The sequence below is a fragment of the Rhincodon typus genome, chromosome 21 (assembly GCF_021869965.1).
Source record: "Rhincodon typus isolate 14 chromosome 21, sRhiTyp1.1, whole genome shotgun sequence".
Taxonomy (NCBI): domain Eukaryota; kingdom Metazoa; phylum Chordata; class Chondrichthyes; order Orectolobiformes; family Rhincodontidae; genus Rhincodon; species Rhincodon typus.
In genome coordinates, this window is record NC_063352.1 from 22,070,423 (window position 1) to 22,078,141 (window position 7,719).

Genomic DNA, 7,719 nt, shown 5'->3' on the forward strand with positions numbered 1-7,719 from the left:
CTGTGTTCATCCAGCCCTGCACCTTGTTGTCTCAGTATCAGGAGCATTGTTTTTCTTTGTTTATGTTAATAGACTTGGGTGTGCAGAACACAATTTCAAGATTTGCAACTGACAGAACACAGGGAAGCATTGTGAACTCTGAAGAGGATATAGATTGGGTTGAGGTATGGGTGAACACGTGCCAGAGGAAATTTAATGCAAAAAAGTACAAAATGATACATTTTGGCAAGAATAGTAAATGGTACCATTCTAATGGTGGGGGGAGGGGGTTGTGTGCAGGAAAAAAGGATACTGGCAACTTATGTGCACAAATCAATGAAGATGGCATGACAGGTTGAGAAAACAGGTTGATAAAGCAGAGATAGTAGGAACTGCAGATGCTGGAGAATCTGAGATTACAAGGTGTAGAGCTGGATGAACACAGGCCAAGCAGCATCAGAGGAGCAGGAAAGCTGACGTTTCAGGCCTAGACCCTTCTTGAGATTTTGGGCTTTGTTAATAGAGGTAGAGAGTACAAAAGCAGGGAGGTTGCTGTTGGCCTTTAGGGAATACAAGCCTGGCCTCAACCAGAGCTCTGTATCCAATTCTGGGCACCAGGCTTTGAAAAGTATGTGAGGGCCTTAGGGATGGTGCAGAATAGATCTACAAGAATGAGTCTATGGATGAGAGACTTCTGTACAGTGGATAGATAGGGCAAACTGGAGATGTTCATCTTACAGAAGAAACGTTTGAGTGAAGATTTGATGGGGGCTTCCAAAATCAAGAAGCATCTGGAGAAAATAGATATGGAGATGTTGTTCCCAATAGCAGAAGGCTCAAGGACCAAAGGGCCAAGGTGAATGGCATAAAAATGAGGAAAACCTTTGATTTTATGCAAGATGTGGTAAGGATTTGACATGCACTTATTGAGAGTAACAGAGAGGCAGATTCAATTAAAAGTTTTGAAAGGGATAAACACACAAAGAGAAGAGAAAATTCAAGTCTATGAAGAAAGGGGTAATGTGGGAGTAGTTGAGTAGCTTTTACAGAGAGCTGACTTGAACACTTTGGGTCCAATGGCCTCCCTCTGTGCTGTAAACATGCTATGATTCTTCAAGAACAAAAGCAGACTTCAACAATTGCAATATATTGAATGAAGTAACTGATTTCCACAATCAGTGAACAATCTGAAGCTTGTTCACCTGCCAACCATGGTTTGGTACTATTTGAAGATAGAAAATTAGTGAGAGGGGAATATTATCAACTAAGAACTGAGAAGGTTGGAAATACACGGGTAACAGTGGAGAGACAAACATAGTCAATAATTTTAGCCAATGCCCTTTCCTGGACTTGTGAGCAATTACTGTGGTGGATGTTGATTGTCTCCACTGACTTAAATGTCCAACAACTGTTTATTTCTTTCAGATGTGTTAATTATTCCTTACTCTGGTTCAACACGTGTGGAAATAATCCAGTAAAACTGTTAAAAAAAATAATTCCAACAGTCACAAAACAATGTGAACAATCTAAATGCGTGTGTTGCATTCATGCCTTGGATGAAACTTTTGCACATATTCCAGTTTTGACAACAAGTGATTCATACTTAGGGGCTCCTAGTTTAGGGTAAAGTTTCATGGTGCAGGACATAACTGAGATGAGAAAGAATTGGCAAGAAAATGAAGTAAATCAAGGTGGTGAAGAATACCAAGCTAAGGATTTTGGAACCCTGCCTTCTGGTCTTTAAAGCTATGTTTCTTGATGTCAAATTTTGTTCCATAACAATCACGTTAAAAAAACAACCCTTGGGACATTTTATTCTGTTATAAATACTGTTATAAATGCAAGTTGCTAATGCTGCCAAATGTTTAAACGAAGAGAAAATTAATTTTCATGCTGCAGAATCTTTGGAGTAAACTAATTAGGGTGGGCAGATGAGAATGTTTAGAAGGTTATGGGGCAAATAAGACACCGGCATTAGTCAATTATCTCGAAGAACTTAGTGTCTTCACATCACAGGGTTCAACTGTCTCAAAAATTATAGCAAGGATTTGCCATTCATTTACTGGGTTGTTTGATAAATGGTAATCACTCATGTGAAGAAGTCATTCTAACATCAGCCCTGAGTTCCTTTTGACTCAATGTGGTGACTCTCCCATTCTCCTGGGTTCCTCCTCCATGTACTTTGCAAGGAAAGCATCATGGTAGCAAGTCTTACAGGTTTCTTCGTTTGATGAATGTTTATTTACATACCAGGGACTAAATCTTTAATCACTTAGGATTTTCCAAAGTGCTTGACAATCAATGGATTGCATTTGAAAAATTATAATTATAATGCGTGCAAAACTTGTCATCTAGTAGATGCAAGAAATGCTGACCCTTCCAAATGTGACTGGCATTGTCTTATTTCTCCCAGGGCTGAGTATCACTAACAAGGCCAGCATTTGTTGTTCATGCCTAATTGCCCCTGAGAAAGTCTGATAATATTCTATGCCCAATATTTTTTGATAATTATTTACGTGTTAAGGACAATAGTTATTCCTTGATCATCAATACTGAATCAGGTTAACTGATCACTTACCTCGTTGTTGTTGTTGGAAACAAATTAGTTGCTGTATTTCCCAGGAACAGTGATCCCACTTCACAAAGTACTTCATTGGTCATTAAACTTTTGGGGACTGTCCTGAATGTGTGAATAGTGCTTCATAAAGGCAAGCTCTTTATTTATATTCCAGAAGAAAGAAAAGACCAAGTTCCAAAGTGCTGCAAGATTCTGGAAAACAATGATTGAAAGTGCGAGGCAATGAGTTTTGCTTTTTGATTTCATGGCAATGAGAACATAGAGAGTTGGAGAGTGGGTGGGAATGACACATATAGAGATAGAGAAGGGCAAGACAGAAAAGTGAAGACTTATTCTCTGGAGATCTTGAAAGAAAATAATATATAATTTGCCTGTTTACTGTCTGGTAGTTATCTATTTCATAAGAAAGATCTACAACAATGAGTTCATCACTGAATGGAACGAACCATCTCCAGTGCCATGATAATCTGCCAAAATTTTAACAGTGAAAAAGAACTGTTGAAGTTTTAAATCATAATTTTTTTAAAATAGTCGTAGCCTCTCGTGGTCGTTCCCATGGCAACATGGCCTAATGTACAGTCATACAGCATGAAACAGGCCCTTTGGCCCAACCCATCCATGCCAACCAGGTTTCCTAAACTGAACTAGTCCTATTTGCCTCTGTTTGGCCCATATCTCTCTAAACTTCTCCTATCCATGTACCCATCTAGAAGCCTTTAAAATGTTGTAATTGTACTCGCCTTTACCACCTTCTCTGGCAGCTCATCCCATACATGCACCATCCTCTGCGTGAGAAAGATGACCCTCAGGACCCATTTAAATCTTTTCCTCTCACCTTAAACCTATGCCCACTAGCTTTGGACTCCTCGACCCTGGGGCAAAGACCTTGTCTTTTACCTATCTATGCCCCTCATGAATTTATAAACCTCTATAAGGTCACCCCTCAGCATCCTACGCTCCAGGGAAAAAAGCCCCACTGTATTTTTACCTCAGGGCAATTCTCTGAGTTAAGAGAAGTTTGGAGCAACATAGAAAATACATCCAGTAAGGGTGTTCACTGCTCCATTTGTATAATCAAATTATAAATGTAAGTATAAAATGGATACAATAGATAATATACTGCAGACACATATTCCATCTATTACTAGTTCGATATAATTGTTGTGTGTACTAGACCCCACCTCACTACTCCCTCGTTGCATGGACAAACAGCACGTCCCAAACCTGTTACCTTGACCACCTAAAATAACATGGCTGGTGGATGTATGAAAACCCCATTTCATTATGCTTCCCTGCAAGTAACACACCATTACGACTCGGGACCTGTTTATTCCTTTTGTCATCATTGGGTCAAAATCCTGGAATTCTCTTCGTACCAACATTCAGTTAGCACTACAATTATTGCTGTTCATCCCAAAGGCAACAAATATCAGCTTTGTCAGGAACACCCACATTTCAAGAATAATTCATTAAAAAAATGTTTGTGTACTAGCAAACAAAGGGAGTCTCAAGATTCAGTTGCCAGCATGAGATGGGTATTCATTGAGGATGATGTGAGATGGTCAAACCCAAGTTATACCGTTAGCCAATCCAAGTCCAGAGCTATACTGTCTGCCACTGATATTCTGGTTAGGTTTCAACATTAGTAGAAAGCCAACTCTACTGAGGAAAGAAAGATTGCAGATGAACTTTCAAAGATTTGCAGGCCAAATCTAAAGAAGGAAGGAGATTGTATACATTTTATCACATCCTCAAACAATTCTAAAATGTTTCCCATCCTTTAACCAACAACTTCCAATGGACTTAAATCCTTTTTTTTGAGCATCTTTCCCTCAAAAGGCTATTAAGATTGCAGGTCAATCTCAGAGAATTTCAAGAGCAAAATTGATAGGTTTTTTGGTGGGGTGAGGGTATCTAAATGAAGTTAAGCTACAGGTAATCATGGTCTAACTGAGTGGTCTAATATGCTTGAGGGGCTGAATGGTCTGCTCCTGTCCCTAAGACAGTGCAAACAATGTACTATAATAAGTCATTTAGTCACTGGTTAACTGCATTGCAGTAATATAATGCCAACTGTATAAAATAATTGCCCAATTAGTCATAGCATGTCAACACAACACTGCTGTAGCACTTACTAGACTGAAAGTGTTGCTTTGACAAATCTCTGTTACCGTTTTAACTTTTTTTACTTCTATGAAACAACACTCTAAAAACGTGAATCTAGCAATAACAGATTTGCAATAACCATAGATTTAGAACTATATAAATAGCTGAAAGTGAGTGCAAGCCTGTAATGAAGTCAAGCAGCTCAATTTATCACTTTAGCTCGGAGGAAGTTTTATTGGTAGTACATTAGCTATTGTGCTTCTACAAATAACTTTTTGAATGCTCATACATTTCAAAACTCAAAACTTGACATTCTCTTGAGAAATAAGGCAGGGCAAATGAATGAATTGTTAGTGGGGGAACACTTTGGAACCAGTGATCATAATTCTATTAGTTTTAAAATAGTTATGGGAGAAGACAGGCCTTGTATAAACGTTAAAGTTCTTAACTGGAGTTAGGCAAATTTTGACAGTATCAAAAGTTGATTGGAGTGCTGTGTTCTCAGGTAAAGGGACAACTGGCAAGTGGGACAATTTCCAAAGTGAGATAATAAAGTTCAGAGGCTTTATGTTCCTGTCAGAGTTAAGGGTAAGGCTGGTAAGAGTTAGGAACAATGGACAAATAATGATATTGAGGCTCTTGTCAAAAATAAAAATGAGACATATGTTAGGTATAGAGAACTGGAATCAAGTGAAACTCTTGAAGAGTATAAAGTGTGTAGGAGAATTCTTAAAAGGGAAATCAGGAGGGCTAAAAGGGGATATGAGATATCCTTGGCAGATAAGGTTAAGGATAATCCAAAGAGATTCTACAAAGACATTAAGAGCAAAACAGTAACCAGGGAGAGAATAGGGCCTCTTAAAGAACAACAAGTCATCGATGTATGGAACCACAGGAGATGGGAGAGATACTAAATAAATATTTTGTATCAGTTTTTACTTTGGAGAAAGACATGAAGGCTAGGGAACTCAGGGAAATAAATATTTTTCTTGAAAACAGTTCACATTAGAACAGAGGAAGTGCTGGAGGTCTTAAAAAACATAAAGGTGGATAAATCTCTGGGACCTGAATAAGAGTATCCCAGTACATTGTGGGAAGTTGGGGAAGAAATTGCAGGGTTCCTAGCAGAGATATTTGAATCATCTACAGTCACAGGTGATGTGCCAGAGGACTGGAGGGTGTCTAAGGTTGTGCCTTTATTTAGGAAAGGCTGTAAGGAGAAACCTGGGAACTGTAGACCAGTGAGCCTGACATCAGTGGTGGCTAAGTTGTTGGAAGGGATTATGAGAGACAGGAGTTACATGTATTTGGAGATGCAATGATTAGGGATAGTCATCATTGTTTTGTGCATGGGAAATCGTGTCTCACAAACTTGATTGAGCTTTTAGAGGACATAAACAAAAAGATTGATGAGGGCAGAGTGGTAGATGTTGTCTACATGGAATTTAATAAAGCCTCTGACAAGGTTCGACATGGTGAGTGATTAGTAAAGTTAGATCACATAAGATTCAGGGAGAGCTTGCCAATTAGATATGAAATTGGCTTGACTAGGAGACAAAGAGTGGTGGTAGAGTTGTTTTTTGGACTGAAGGCCTGTGACCAGCAGTGTTCCTCAGGGATTGGTGCAGGGTCCACTGTTATTTGTCATTTATATAAATTACTTGGATGAGAGTTTAGGAGGCATGGTTGGTAAGTTTGTGGATGGCTCAAAATTGGTGTTATAGTCAACAGGGAAGAAGGTTATGTAAGATTACAAAGGGACCTTGATCAATTGGGTCAATGGGCTGAGGATTGGCAGATAGAGTTCAACTTGTATAAATGTGAGGTACTGTAAAGTGAACAAGGCAGGACTTATACAGTTAATGGGTGTGTTGTATAACAGAGAGACCTAGAAATTTAGGTTCGTAGTTCTTTGAACATTGCATCACACACATAGACGGGGCGTTTAAGAAAGCATTTAACACACTTGCCTTACTCAGACAATTGAGTATAGGAGTTGGGACGTCACGTTGAGCTACTGGATGTTGGTGTGGCCACTTTTGGAGTATTGAGTACAATTCTGGTTGTTCCACTACAGGAAGGATATTATTAAATTGGAGACGGTTCAGAAAGGATTTACCAGGATGTTGCCGGGACTGGAGCGTTCGCCTTATGAGGAGTTGCTGGATAGGCTGGGATTTCTTTCACTGGAATGTAGGAGGTTGCGTGGGGACCTTATAGAGGTTTATAAGGTCATAAGGGACATAGATAAGGTGAATAGCAAAGGTCTTTTCCCTACGGTGGGCAAGTTCAAAACTACGGTGCATAATTTAAGGTGAGAGGAGAAAGATTTAAAATGGGCCTGAGGGGCAACTTTTTCACATAGAGGTGGTTCGTGTCTGGAAGGAACTGCCAAAAGAAGTGGGAGACACAGGTACAGTTACAACATTTAAAAGACATTTGAAAGGTACATGAATAGGAAAGGTTTAGAGGGATATAGGCCAAACACAGGCAAATGAGATTAGATTACTTTGGCAAACTTGGACTGAAGGGTCTGTTTCAGTGCTTAATGACTCTAAACAACTCCTTGAGAGCAATTTGTAACTACTGATAATCTGCTTCTCACCAGAAAACCGGGCAACCTCATTGCTAAAAATCAGAGGGCATACTTTAAACACTTCAGAGAAATCCAGATTCCAGATTGAAATTTTCAGGAGGCCCCTAATTAAATGAACAACAAGCCCAGGACAGGGGCTGATTAATTAAACAAGTCAGGATCCCAGGCCCATTTCTGGCAGGGAACAAATACCCTAATTAGTGGAATCACCACTAGCAAACAATCTTGTAAACATCCCCCAACTTTTCTTCCATTTTAATGTGGCCTGGCAGGTCGGAATTACCCTCTGACCTGCTGACTGGTTTATCTTGGGGGCAGGTTAATCCTCCACTCACTAATAACTGGCCAGCTGCAGACTATCGTTTACATGGTGATATGAAGGGAAATGTTATGGGCCCTATTGGGGTACAGTGATAGTGTCCCTGCCCTGGACTAGTAAGGCCTGGGTTCAAGTCCCACA